Source organism: Leptidea sinapis, chromosome 16, assembly GCF_905404315.1.
Source record: "Leptidea sinapis chromosome 16, ilLepSina1.1, whole genome shotgun sequence".
Classification (NCBI taxonomy): domain Eukaryota; kingdom Metazoa; phylum Arthropoda; class Insecta; order Lepidoptera; family Pieridae; genus Leptidea; species Leptidea sinapis.
In genome coordinates, this window is record NC_066280.1 from 97899 (window position 1) to 112500 (window position 14602).

The following is a 14602-nucleotide window of genomic DNA, read 5'->3' on the forward strand; positions in this document are numbered from 1 at the left end:
TTAGTGTCCTGTATATACAAACAATGTAGCAATTTATCGCTCTTACTTCAACAGCACAACACTCAAATATTTTTTCGGTTGAGTATTCAGTACACTGATCGAGAATCTTATAATCTAGAGATTTCTCCAATAAAATACAACTACCTCTTCGTCTTTCATTCAATCTACAAAACGTCGAACCGACATCATAATTTTGCAGTATGAGATTAGTTTCTTCTCCTCTTTTTATAAAAGTTTCAGTAAGACAAATGATACTTATATCTACTTCTATTTCAGACAACGCTAGCTCAATCCATTCTAGCTTATTTAAAACTCCAGCAATGTTTTGGTGCAAGAGATACATTTCCTTACATGGTTTATGGTTGAAAAAAATTTGCTTGTGTATTATTTTCTAGATTAGTTGTTTGAGTCGCTTTATTACAATAGTTTTTAACTGACAATATCGTTTTATCAACTTGTGTAGACATTTCTTTTTGGATTCTAACGCTTCTATTTTTGTATTTTAGTTTATTTAACCAATCCTTGCATACCAAAAATTCCTGTTTATAATGCTGACTTTCTCATTCGTTGCTGATGTTGTTGCAAACTTTATTAATATAATTATTTTTAGCATTATAATATCCAGTATAATTTACATTTGAATTCAAATATTTACAATTTGGATATTGTTGACATATTTGTTTTAAATAGTTATTAATAAGAATTTCGTTAAGATGAGGATGGTAATTCTAGAGCTAATACATGCAATCAGAGCTCTGACCAGTGATGGGATGAGTGCTTTTATTAGATCAAAACCAATCGACGGAGGGCCTCGCGTCCGAAGTCGTTAATTTTGATGAATCTGGATAACTTTTGCCGATCGCATGGTCCAGTACCGGCGACGCATCTTTCAAATGTCTGCCTTATCAACTTTCGATGGTAGTTTCTGCGACTACCATGGTTGTCACGGGTAACGGGGAATCAGGGTTCAATTCCGCAGGGAGCCTGAGAAACGGCTACCACATCCAAGGAAGGCAGCAGGCGCGCAACTTACCCACTCCCGGCACGGGGAGGTAGTGACGAAAAATAACGATACGGGACTCTTACGAGGCCTCGTAATCGGAATGAGTACACTTTAAATATTTTAACGAGGAACAATTGGAGGGCAAGTCTGGTGCCAGCAGCCGCGGTAATTCCAGCTCCAATAGCGTATACTAAAATTGTTGCGGTTAAAAACCTCGTAGTTGCATTTGTGCGCCGCGCTGTCGGTGCATCGCATCCGCGGTGATACTGACACGTCTGCGGAGCATATCGTCGGTGAGCCGGCGATAAAACGCCGGTTCAATATTAAAATCCTATCGCGGTGCTCTTCAGTGAGTGTCGAGATGGGCCGACAATTTTACTTTGAACAAATTAGAATGCTCAAAGCGGGCTCAAAATGCCGCTTGAATATTTCGTGCATGGAATAATAGAATATGATCTCGGTTCTATTTTGTTGGTTAACTGGGGGCATTCGTATTGCGACGTTAGAGGTGAAATTCTTGGATCGTCGCAAGACGAACATCAGCGAAAGCATTTGCCAAAGGTGTTTTCATCAATCAAGAACGAAAGTTAGAGGTTCGAAGGCGATTAGATACCGCCCTAGCTCTAACCGTAAATATGTCATCTAGCGATCCACCGACGTTACTACAATGGCTCGGCGGGCAGCTTCCGGGAAACCAAAGATTTTGGACTCCGGGGGGAGTATGGTTGCAAAGCTGAAACTGAAAGGAATTGACGGAAGGGCACCACCAGGAGTGGAGCCTGCGGCTTAATTTGACTCAACACGGGAAATCTCACCAGGCCCGGACACCGGAAGGATTGACAGATTAACAGCTCTTTATTGATTCGGTTGGGTGGTGGTGCATGGCCATTCTTAGTTGGTGGAGCGATTCGTCTGGTTAATTCCGGTAACGAACGAGACTCTAGCCTGCTAAATAGGCGTCGGCATTTAGGTGTGCGCGGCTTCAGGGTCGCGCAACTCACTGGCGGCGTATTAAAATTCTTCTTAGAGGGACCGGCGGCTTCCAGCCGCACGAGATTGAGCAATTACAGGTCTGTGATGCCCTAAGATGTCCTGGGCCGCACGCGCGCTACACTGAAGGAATCAACATGTTCTCCCTGGCCTAGAGGCCCGGGCAACCCGTTGAAACTCCTTCGTGCTGGGGATTGGGGTTTGCAATTATCCCCCATAAACGAGGAATTCCTAGTAAGCGCGAGTCATAAGCTCGCGTTGATTACGTCCCTGCCCTTTGTACACACCGCCCGTCGCTACTACCGATTGAATGATTTAGTGAGGTCTTCGGACCGACACGCGGTGGCTTCGCGGCCGTCGGCGTTGCTGGGAAGTTGACCAAACTTAATCATTTAGAGGAAGTAAAAGTCGTAACAAGGTTTCCGCACTCAGAATTTCAACGATGTGGCCCCCAAAGAAGGCTTTCCCAAGGTGGCCTACTATAAGAAGACAAAGGAGTTCGATTCAAGCAGGCAACGCGAGCACACGTGCCGCGTTATCTGTCCTCCTTCGAATATTTTTATTACCTGCGTTATCACACAATCTGCTCAGGCCACCTGGGCTAGCTATTGTTATCGCGCGCTATTGTTCGGGACTCTTTGAGTCTCGCACCTGTTACGTTCCTTCGCGGAACGTAGCTTAGTTATTATCTGTGTTAATTACCCGGTTTTACGATCGTGTTAGTCAGCACCTGTGCTGTGTTTCGCGATTTTGCACGCTAATCGTGTGTGTTTGTGAGTTGCAGTTCGTGCCGTATTTGTCTTCTCCGCGGGGGCCTGCACAGCGTGCATCGGGGTTCCGGCCCAGCCAGTCTACATCCAGCAAAGCTAAGTCTTAGGCTTAATTATTATTATTAATTTCTTTTAATTTTTGCATATTTTATTATTATTAATATTATTTATTAATGTGCAAGTGTACAACTTAACTATAGTTGTCCACTTAATTATTATATTCCCCCTCTGCCTGACCCGGGCAGCGGGGGTTGTTGCCCGCCCAACCTAGTTAATAAATATGACAACCATGGCATCACCAATGGTTCCCGACGAGGGCTTCTTCAGCGCTCTCTTAGATACGTTATTTTCGGAGAAGATCGCTCCGCTAATGAAAGTAACAATCAAGGAGACAGTGGATGCCGCTATCAAAGCGAAATCCAACAAATATAACTCATCGTCTGACGTTTCGAGTTGCGACGGGGAATCCGAAATGGAACTAGGTAATGACTCCGACGCAAGCTCCGTAGCTTCGGTCAAACCAAGGAAAGTGATCACCCGATCAGCCCGTCCGCCTGTCCTTCAGGCGTACTTTGACGCGCAGGCGACCCCTAAGGTCCCCGCGGTCAGTCCTGACCGCACGGAAGCCCCTCAGGCTTCCGGGGCTTCACCGGCCCAGCAGGAAACCGCTCTACCGTCGAGAGCGGAGAGTGTCGCGTCAGATGCTGACGGCTTCATCACCGTCAGTCGCAAGAAGAAGCGCGGTCGCGAATCGCCTTCTCTTGATGGCACACCCGCCAAGAAAGCCACGGCCACGACTGGCTCCAATCTCGCGCCCGCGCCCGCGCCCACTAAAGCCCGCGTACCGCCTCCGACCAAGCGCCCGCCTCCTATTTTTATAGGAGACCGAGGCCGCTGGTTGGTTATCAAAAATAGGATCCCGAAGACGCTCTCCTTCCAGGCGAGGGCATACCAATCTCTCATCAAATAAGAGACCAAAGAGGTAGCGGACCACCGCGCCTTGACATCCCTTCTTAGAGAGCTGAGTGTGGGTTTCCACACGTACGCCCTGCCTGAGGAGAAGCGTCTGAGGGTCGTTATTAACAACGTCCCCAGAGAGTTAGACGAGGCCGACATTCTGTCGGACCTCAAAGAGCAGGGTTACCCTGCACACGAGGTGCACCGTATGCGCGGAACCACCAACAAACAACCATTTAACATGGTTCTCGTCATCCTCGACCTCACGCAAGAGGGAAAGGAAATTTTTAACATAAAATCGGTTTGCTCCCTTCAGGGCATCCGGGCCGAAGCTCCTCGCAACCGCGGGGGGCCTGGTCAGTGTCACAGATGCCAGTTATACGGGCACTCGGCACGCAACTGCGAACACACCCCGAGGTGTGTGAAGTGCCTCGGCAAACACGGCACGCCGGAGTGCCTTCGAACAGCGCAATGCGCGGAGCCCCCGGCCTGCGTCTTGTGCGGGGGGAAGGGGCACCCCGCGAGCTATCGCGGGTGTCCCAAGGCACCCAAACACAAGCGTCACCCAGGGCGCCGCCAGCCGCAAGGCAGAGCAGAGAAGGTGGAGTTCACTCCGACCTTCAAACCTGCGCCGCCTCCGAAGGTAAACGCCTGGGCGAGGTCTCCTCCGGCTGCCAACGCTGCCACAGAGGCCACTCTCGCGGCCCCCGCGCCCCTCCGGCCACCGCTAGCGTCCCGCCCGGCGGCGTCGGTCCCGCGACCGCGGCCACCGGCGCCCACGTCCGCGGCAACAGGTAACCAAGGCGGCAGCACTTTTGCCTTCATGTTCGAACTGTCAGAGCTGTTCGACATAGATGAAATCATAGCCCTGGCCAGCAGGCTCGAGGCTGTCCGGGACGACCCGCCGTCGCTCCTGCAAGTTATGGCAGACAACGGCAAAATATTCCGTGCCCTCACCGATATAGGGCGAAAGTATAAAAACATTCGCGATGCCTAATTACGTAAGCGGACGGGTTAAACCACATACGCTCCGTATAGCGTATTTTAATGCCCAAGGCCTTAAGCCTCAACTAGACTTGGTGAAGGAGTTCGCTCACGAACATCAATTAGACCTATTCTTAGTGCAAGAGACATTTCTAAAACCACGTATACGCGATCCGCGTATCGCTAATTATAACTTAGTCAGGAATGATCGCACCACCCGTATGGGCGGCACCCTCATTTATTTTAAAAGGTCTCTACACTGTATACCTATAGATCCTCCGGTTCTCACTAACATCGAGGCCTCTGCCATCCGGGTCAGTATGGCGAATCACCAGCCGATCACTGTTATTTCAGCTTATCTTCCGCCCAACAAAAAAGTATTATACACAGATATAGAAGCATTACTCGGCCACGGGGCTGCAGTCATAGTGGGTGGCGATCTTAACGCCAAACACTCCAGCTGGAACAGTAGAGCCACAAATAGAAACGGAATCTTATTAGATTCGCTGACAGATACGCTGAACTTTTCAGTAATAGCACCCGACGAACCAACACATTATCCGGATAACGTCGCGCACCGACCCGACATTCTAGACGTTGCGTTACTTAAGAACGTAACGCTCAATGTAAATTCAATCGAGGTTTTTCACGAATTAGAGTCAGACCACCGACTCGTCGTCCTAAATCTAGGCCCACCGGTTAACTTTCAACCACCGACGAAAACATTGACCGACTGGCAACGGCTGGAAAAGGATCTCGAGTCTATCAAGTCTGACGACCTTGACCTTATACCGGACGTCATCGACTCGGTCGACACGGCTCACAGTGCTATCTCTCATGTGACGTCACATATACAGAATAGGATCAAGGCCTGCTCCAGGCAGGTTCCGACGATGCAACCGCATCGCCTAAACCTGCCTCCAGAGGTCAGGAACTTACTCACACAGAAGCACAGAGCCACTAGACTTTACGACAGGTATCCGTCGGTCGAGAATAGGCGCCACCTCCGCTACCTACAGCGGGTGGTAAGGGAACGTATCGCGGAACTCCGCGGCTAACGTTGGGACCGCTTGCTCGGCAACCTTAAGCCATCACATGTGGCTTTCTGGAAGCTGCCTCGCGCGTTCAAACAGGAGCCGCCCACTGTCATGCCTCCTTTGAACAGACCGGGACTGCAGCCGGCGCTCGATGACGATGAGAAGGCTGAATACCTCGCCGATAGTCTCGAGAGTCAGTGCTCTCCAAATGCAGCAGCCAACCCGACACACGTTGACGAAGTTGATCGTGAAGTTGAACGTCGCTCCGCTCTGAGCCCTTCAGGCGATGTAATAAAACCCACCTCTTACGAAGAGGTGAAGCTAATCATTAAGGAGCTTAACTCCAAGAAGGCCCCGGGGCCCGACACTATAAACAATAGGGTTCTTAAAATCCTACCCTCGACTCTTATTACTTTATTGGTTACCATTTTTAATATTCTATTGTCTAACAGCGCGTTCCCCGAACAATGGAAGGATTCCATTGTTATCGGTATCCCAAAACCCAATAAACCTAAAGCTAATCCGAGTAGCTATAGGCCTATTCGCTTAATTAACTCGATCGGGAAACTTTACGAAAGATTAATTCTCGCGCGTCTTAATCATTACATCGCGGAGCTCAACCTGATACCCGACATACAGTTCGGATTCAGAACCGCTCACTCGTGTCCCCAGCAGGCTCACCGACTCACCGAGTACATTTTCGTACGGCGTCAACTTCATGCTACCACGGCAGCCGTGTTTTTCGATGTCGCGAAGGCATTCGACAAGGTATGGCACAACGCCTTAGTATTCAAGCTGTATCAATTGGGAGTACCAGACAGGCTCGTGCGCATCATACGAGCCTACCTTACTGATCGCTCCTTCCGATATCGAGTAGAGGGCACCCTATCCTCACCCAGACCCATCAGTTCTGGCGTGCTACAGGGTTCAGTCCTCTCTCCCACTCTTTTCTCGCTCTTCACGAGCGACATTCCCAAGTTTCCGAGTGTCCAGCTCGCTCAGTACGCTGACAATACGGCACTCTACTTTGGCTCCGCTCTATTGAACCGCTCAACCTTGAGCAGGAACATTAAAGTGCTTCAAGCCGCCGTCGATGAACTAGGCAACTGGTTCAGAAAATGGCGGATTGAAGTGAACCCCACCAAGAGTGCAGCGGTACTCTTCGGTAACGCGAATAGCATCCGCGCTAAAAAACGACCGACCGACGTCATTAAATTGTATGAAACACCCATACCGTGGGTGAAGGATTACAAATACTTAGGAGTCACGTTCAACAGCAATATGAACTTCAAGAAACATATTGATACGGTATGCAATAGAGCCCGATTTGTCCTCAGTCGCCTTTATCCACTTGTGTGTGGGAGAAGCAAACTTCCGCTCAAACACAAAGTGACGCTGTACAAAACCATCGTACGGCCCATACTGTCATACGCAAGCGTCGTTTTCGCGCACACCCGACCGAGCTACTTACGTCGTTTGCAAGTAGTTCAAAATAAATTCACGCGCATGGCAACTGGAGCCCCGTGGTTCATCCGAAACGTTGACCTTCACCGCGACCTAGAGCTTCCGACGATAGCTCAACACTTTAAAGAGATCTCGCGACGCTTCTTTGACAAGGCGCCTAACCATCCCAACATCTTGGTTAGGAAGGCATGCGGGTACACCACCCTTCACCATAGTCTAAACCCAATAAGACGTCCCAGACACGTAACGGTAGACCCGGATGACGACATCACCATCGCGAACGCGACACCCACACAAACACCGACACAGACACGCACACACCGCCTTCGCAGGCGTAGGCACGGTCAACCACCGCAAACCACTGGCACTCGTCGCTCTGACGATGGCCAACGGCCCGCACCCTAGATACACCACACATTGTTTTGATACCCGACGTGACGTTAGTCCTCGTCCTGTAATCGTAGTCCGTACGTAGTCCGACTGACTGACGGACTGACATACACCACTTACACAATCACAAACACACTCCACAAACAGACACAAACACAAACATACATGCACACAAACATTTACACTACGTACATACATACAAACACACATACATACAATCATAAACACATACATACACACTTACATACATTACACAAAACATCACCACACTCGCCGTTGAGTGTGTTCTTATCACCTTTTACCTTACCATCTTTCATCTTCATTTCATCTTCATTTTCATTTTCTCTCCTTCCCACAAGCACACAGCCGGTCTGAAGTTCGAGTCTCCTTAGGAGACGCCCCGCGACAGTTGTTGCGTAGTCTTTGCGGCCTCCACGGCCCACGTCCTACTTCGCTGTGAAAGCCAGGGCTGCTAACAGCACAGAGGAGGTTTTAGTCGGTATGGGGCGTCCGCTTACGCGGACACTCGAGTCCGACATATAACGCCCCGTTCCGGGGCGTAAATACGTAACCGTAATTCCTCCTCTCAAAAAAGGGCTCCTGCACCACTGTAGTGCTGGCATGCAGTGCTAAGTGGAGGGATCGTCGCAAAATGCCAGTGGTATGGGCACTCCATGAAGCACTGCGAAGCAGAGAAGGAGACTTGCAGTAAGTGCAGTGACGTCGGGCATGGCCATAAGGAGTGCAAGTCGAAGAAGGAGAGGTGCGCCACCTGTGTCAAAGCAGGGAAGGTAGGCGACGACACAGGACCGCAGCGCTAACTTGTCCGGCCAGAATAGCGGCGCAGAAGAGGGCAGCCGAACGAACCAACCAACTATGGCTGCTAACCACAGATATGTGAACGTCGGGCAGATAAATCTCCAGGGAGCGGCAATGGCGACGGCGGAACTTCCGGAAATCGCCCACAGGCTGGGTCTCGATATCGTTCTTGTTCAAGAACAATATGGGAGGTCCCAGCTGCAGGGGCTGCTGCAGTGCACGGACGAAGGGAAGGCAGGTATCTACCTAAACAGCACCAGGATAGCGGGATTGATCCTGCCGGAACTTTCAACATCGCACTGTCTAGTAGCACACTTCCGGGGGGACGGCGGCGACATCTACGTGGTATCGGCAAACTTCCAGTATAGCGAGAACATTGACATCCACACTCACCACTTGGACCGCGTACTGGAAGTCCTCCGGGGAAAAAAAGTTGTCATCGGGGCCGATACCAATACCCACTCGCCGCTCTGGCACAGTCGCCGTGAGCAGTTCGAGGGAAGAGGCGCAGATATCCAGGAGGAGGACAGCGATGGAGAGCTTTATACTCTCGAGGGGGCTCCTCGTGCACAATAAGGCGGGGGAACCGGATACTTTCAAGACGATTAACAGTTCCTCCAACATCGACGTCACATTAACGACCAGAGGGGTCCCATTAACACACTGGAAAGTCAGGGAAGAAGAGAGCACAAGCGACCACCAGCTCATAACGTTCTCCATCGCAAAGGACGACCCATCAGCCGCACGGCACCAGGGAGAGCTAGAGCCAGGGAGAGAGCCAACGAGGTACCGGGATCGAAGTGTGGACTGGGATCGGTTTTGTACAACACTCTCGTGGCGTGTAGGTAGGCTGGACTACCGAAAGCCAGCACAAGAACTGTGCAAGCAGTTCGTCTCGACGCTCGATCGTACAGCTGGGGAGTGTTTAGGTGTAGACAAGGGGAAAAATCGGGTGCGGGGTCAACGAATGGTGGTCAAGAAAACTTGATCACCTTCGTAGGGAGCACAACCGGTTGCGTCGGGAATCGCAGAAGAAATCTGCAAAGGATGCTTCCTTCGAGCACGTACGATATATAGGAAGTCTATGCGGGAAGCGGAGACCAACCACTTCTCGAAATTAGCCGACAGTGGGAATGACGATCCGTGGGGCATGGCGTACCGGGCCGCTACCGGCAGGGTGCGCCCGCCCGCGAACGTCATTAATGGGTTGAAGCTTGCGCAAGGCTACGCTGTTGACATCCGCAGCGCTATGGGAGGGATACTGGCAGTGATGTGTCCGGACGACGACAGGGCGGCTGATTCCGACTATCATGTACAGGTGCGCCTGGCGGCAGGTTTCATGCCCAGTGGTCGAACGGTGGGCCCTCCCACCAGGGAACAGATCGGCCAAATTATCTGGAGCCTACCGAACAAGGCGCCGGGTACAGATGGGATCACCGCTCGGATAGTAAAAGCAGCGTGGAAGGTGGCCGCGAGCGAGATGACTGTAATGTACGGTAAGTGTATAGAAGAAGGCGTGTTTCCCGATGTATGGAAGGAAGGCCGTTTGATAGTACTGCCAAAGGGTGATGGGAAGGCGACTGACCCAAAGGCGTATAGACCTATCACCCTCTTGCCAGTACTGGGTAAGGTGCTTGAGCAGTTGATATGCGAATGTACTCCGGGTCTGTACAGTCGCATGTCAACCCGTCAACATGGGTTTATGAAAGGGAGGTCCACGATAACGGCATTGAACGCTATTCAATTAACAGTGAACACCAGCACACACAAGTACGTACACGCGATCACGTTGGACATATCTGGGGCTTTCGACAACGGGTGGTGGCCAATGGTACTGCTTAAGTACAAGCAGGGAGGCTGCCCACCCAACATCTACCGTTGTCTGTGTTCCTAATTCGTCAACCGACGAGTAGGTATGTTCTTTGGAGCCGATGCAGTGTGGAAAACCTCTACTATGGGGTGTCCACAGGGCTCAGTGATCGGCCCGACTTTATGGAACGTGTTGTTGAACGACCTTTTGGAAACGAGCATGCCAACAGGGGTGGGAATGGTAGCGTATGCGGATGACGTGACGCTCCTTGTAGAGGCGGACTCCAGGGCGGATATCGAGGCCAATGCCCGGGTGGCGCTTGAGAAAATCACAGACTGGGGGGTCAGAAACCGGCTGAGTTTTTCTCCCAGGAAAACGAAGTCTATAACTTTAAAGGGAACTCTCAGGCGACCTCCGGTCATCAGAATGAACGGGCAATCTGTCACAGCGGTAGAAAATGTAAAAATACTGGGCATCACAATTGATGGTAAGGGATCATTTGCAGAGCACGCCTTGGATATCGGCGAGCGAGCCGCGAAGTGTTTCGGCAAAATGGCTAGGGTATCTTCAACCTGTTGGGGCGTACGATACAAGGCATTTAAGCTCTTGTATAGAGGGACATTCGTGGCAACCTTGACTTACGCGGCGAGCACCTGTTATCACAGGGCATTTTGGCATGTGGTGTCGAGTCGGTTGTTCAGGACTCAAACGTCATTGGTGCTGCTCACCAAGGCGTACCGCTCCACGAGCACGGCCGCACTGCCAGTTTTAGCAGGGGTACTTCCGGCAGACCTGGAAGTTTATCGTGCGGGCAAGATCGAGGCGACCAGGGGCGATAGGGTTAAACAGGAGCTCGCGTCATTAAAGAAGGACATCCACTCCGAAGTGGTGAACATGTGGCAGGAGCGCAGGGAACGCGAGGAGAGAGGTGGCGAACTCAGACGCTTCTTCCCATGTGTCGGGGAAAGACTCCTGGCGTCGTGGGTGCATCCCGAACATTACACGTCGCAGCTGTTGACGGGGCATGGGCAGTTCAACAGCAAGCTTAGGGACCTGGGGCTAAAAGGGGACGGCACATGTCCATGTGGCGCGACGGACGAGTACCGCGACCACGTGCTGTGGGATTGTAGCTTGTACGAGGAAGCAAGAGGCGAAATGCTGGACCATCTAACGAGGACAAGACCAGGACCAGTTTATAACGGAGACTTGGTATCCTCTGAGGAGAATTTCTCCAGGCTGATGAGATATGCCGCAAGTTGGTACCGTGCCAGGAGAGTGATGGAGGGGTAAACCAAGACGGTGACGAAGACAGAGAAAGGAAGACCAAGAGAAGAAGAGGAGATTAGGAAGAAGGAGAGCCCGGCGACTAAGAAGCCGTATCTGAGGTCGGCCGCCCCCAGAAAGGGGGAGAGGGCCATCTAGGGACGCATATTAAAAAAGAGAACTTGTAGGGAGTCAAGAAAATGTGCCGGACCTCAAATCCGGTACATCTCCCGCTGTTTCGGTCGGTACCTAGGTCTTGATGACCGAAAGGTCGGTAAGACCATGAGAAGGAGGTGGGTTATGTCCCTATCTACTATCTAGCGAAACCACAGCCAAGGCAACGGGCTTGGGACAAGGGATCAGCGGGGAAAGAAGACCCTGTTGAGCTTAACTCTAGTCTGGCATTGAAGGAGACATGAGAGGTGTAGCATAAGTGGGAGATCTTTCGCGGTCGTCGCTGAAAAACCACTACTTTCATTGTTTCATTATTTACTCGGTTGGGCGGAAGCGGTGCGCGGTCGATAATATCGGCGGGCGTACGGTTCGTTCCAAGCGTGCAGAGTGGCGACGTGGCGGCAACGCTCGTCGCCGTACAACTCCCGCGTGATCCGGTTCGAGGACACTGCCAGGCGGGGAGTTTGACTGGGGCGGTACATCTGTCAACGAATAACGCAGGTGTCCTAAGGCCAGCTCAGCGAGGACAGAAACCTCGCGTGGAGCAAAAGGGCAAAAGCTGGCTCGATCCAGATGTTCAGTACGCATAGGGACTGCGAAAGCACGGCCTATCGATCCTTTAGTATAAAGAGTTTTTAGCAAGAGGTCTCAGAAAAGTTACCACAGGGATAACTGGCTTGTGGCGGCCAAGCGTTCACAGCGACGTTGCTTTTTGATCTTTCGATGTCGGCTCTTCCTATCATTACGAGGCAAAATTCGCCAAGCGTTGGATTGTTCACCCATCAAAAGGGAACGTGAGCTGGGTTTAGACCATCGTGAGACAGGTTAGTTTTACCCTCCTGATGGCGTGTCGTTGCGATAGTAATACTGCTCAGTACGAGAGGAACCGCAGTTTCGGACATTTGGTTCATGCACTCGGCCGAGCGGCCGGTGGTGCGAAGCTAGCGGTGCGAGCGGTATTAACACGTGCACCACGGCGTCGAAGTTACGAATTTACCTCAGTTCGATGTCGGGGCTCGGAATAGTCTGTAGACGACTTACGTTCCTGGCGGGGTGTTGTGCTCGGTAGAGCAGCGTCGTGGTGCGATCTGTTGAGACTCAGCCCTACGCCAGGTGATTCGTCCGAGGACGCATCGTCACCGAGCAGAGCTGTGTGCAAACAAACAACAGCCAAACCACACACCACCAACATAATATTATAATAATAATAACATAATATTATCATGATTTCGAAATCGGCGTCAGCGGCGCTCCCTGCCGGTCTCCCCGGACGAATATCTCACTTACTTGAATGGAGGACCGAATAGCGAATTGACAAAAACAAAACTATATTCTAATGCACAGGAACAGGAACTATATTATATATAGATAATTCGTCGCTTGATGAATTAAGCTAAATTTAGAATTTATAACAATTATTCTTGTTTTAACTTTGTGATGTTGTAACTTTTAACATAAGGCTAACCACTGGGCTATATGAGTCGTCAAATTAAGAAAATATTAACACAAATTTAAAAAATGTTTGTGGTGAAAAATAGATAGTAGCCGATTCTCAGACCTACTGTATATGCATATAAAATTTGGTAAAAATCAGTAAAGCTGTTTCGGAGGAGTAAGGTAACTAACATTGTGACACGAGAATTTTATATGTAAGATTAGCGGACACGACAGACGTTGCCCTGTACACACGTCTTAAATTTTAAAATTCGGTCCAGCCGTAAGAATGTGTTCACTAACATACACATGAGCAGGAGAATTATATATGGACTGAAATGAGAATCTGAAACAATCTCAAATTCACTGAAACATACAAAAAATCATCAAAATTGGTCCAGCCGTTTTGAAGGTAGTCCAATTATGAATCTTAACCATCCTCGAATCCACTTGAACACACTCAAAAAAATTCATCCAAATCGGTACAGCCGTTTAGAAGGAGTTCACTGTCAACACACATACAGAAGAATTATATATATAAAGATAATAATAATGATAATTATGCCTTAAGCTAATATTAGAATAATATTAAGATATACACTGATGCTTAAACTAATCTTCTGCCTCGAAATCCGTCTGTGTCCCTCTTTCAACAATGGCTTCCAACTGTAACCATTTTCCTCTGTCAGTAGCCAAAATTGAAAATGTACTATTTATAGTAGAGGAGGAAAAACGACCGTACTCGTCACCTTAAGTGATCAGCGCCGCCCTTATTCTCTTGCAGCAACATAGGAATCACAGGAGCGGTGCCGGCCTTTAAGGATGGTGTGCGCGCTTTTTTTGAAGGTACCCATGTCGTACCGCCCTGGGAACACCGCAGAAGGAAGCTCATTCCACAGCTTGGTAGTACGTGGAAGAAAGTTCATTTAAAACCGCACTCTAAAAGAACGCCACACTCCGAGGCGGTACTTCCCGCTGTGGCCCTTATTCCATCAATAGATCTTCTTGTGGGCCCACCTCCCATCCTTCTCTTGTTCCTTGTAAACCAGAACATTATAGTTTTTGACCAATATTCGTGTCCCCTAATAGTTGCATGTTCTGTCCGCTTTTTTTTTTTAATTAAATAATATAAATTATTAATTATTAATTTATCATAAAAATACCTCCGACAAAAAGTGTAGATCATAAAATTATCTATAAAAAATGTACCGATACTTTTTTTCCTACGAGCCACCGTTTCTGAGATGATTTCTGACTATTCAAAAACTTATAAAAACGCGCTAAGTACACTACCTCATAGGTGGCGTGGAAACTAACTTTTTGAATCGTTATATCTCAGAAACGGTGGCTCGTAAGAAAAAAAAGTATTGATACATTTTAAATGGATAATTTTACGATCTACAATTTTTGTCCGAGATACTTTTATGATAAAACTTACCTACCGTTTTGCTGAAAATCGCGAAAAACGAATGTGAGTAAGTAAGTAAGTAAGTAAGCAAGTAAGTAA

The 14602-nt window shown here is 49.4% G+C and overlaps 1 long non-coding RNA gene across 1 annotated transcript in view; it reads left to right on the forward strand.

Annotated features, from left to right (window-relative positions):
* Positions 1–1481: 1481 nt before the first annotated feature.
* LOC126968650 (uncharacterized) overlaps positions 1482–14602 on the forward strand; it is a 24015-nt gene continuing 10894 nt past the window's right edge. Inside the window, exon 1 of the long non-coding RNA XR_007730267.1 lies at positions 1482–1596. This is a non-coding gene — a long non-coding RNA (uncharacterized LOC126968650). The remainder of the gene's footprint in view (positions 1597–14602) is intronic.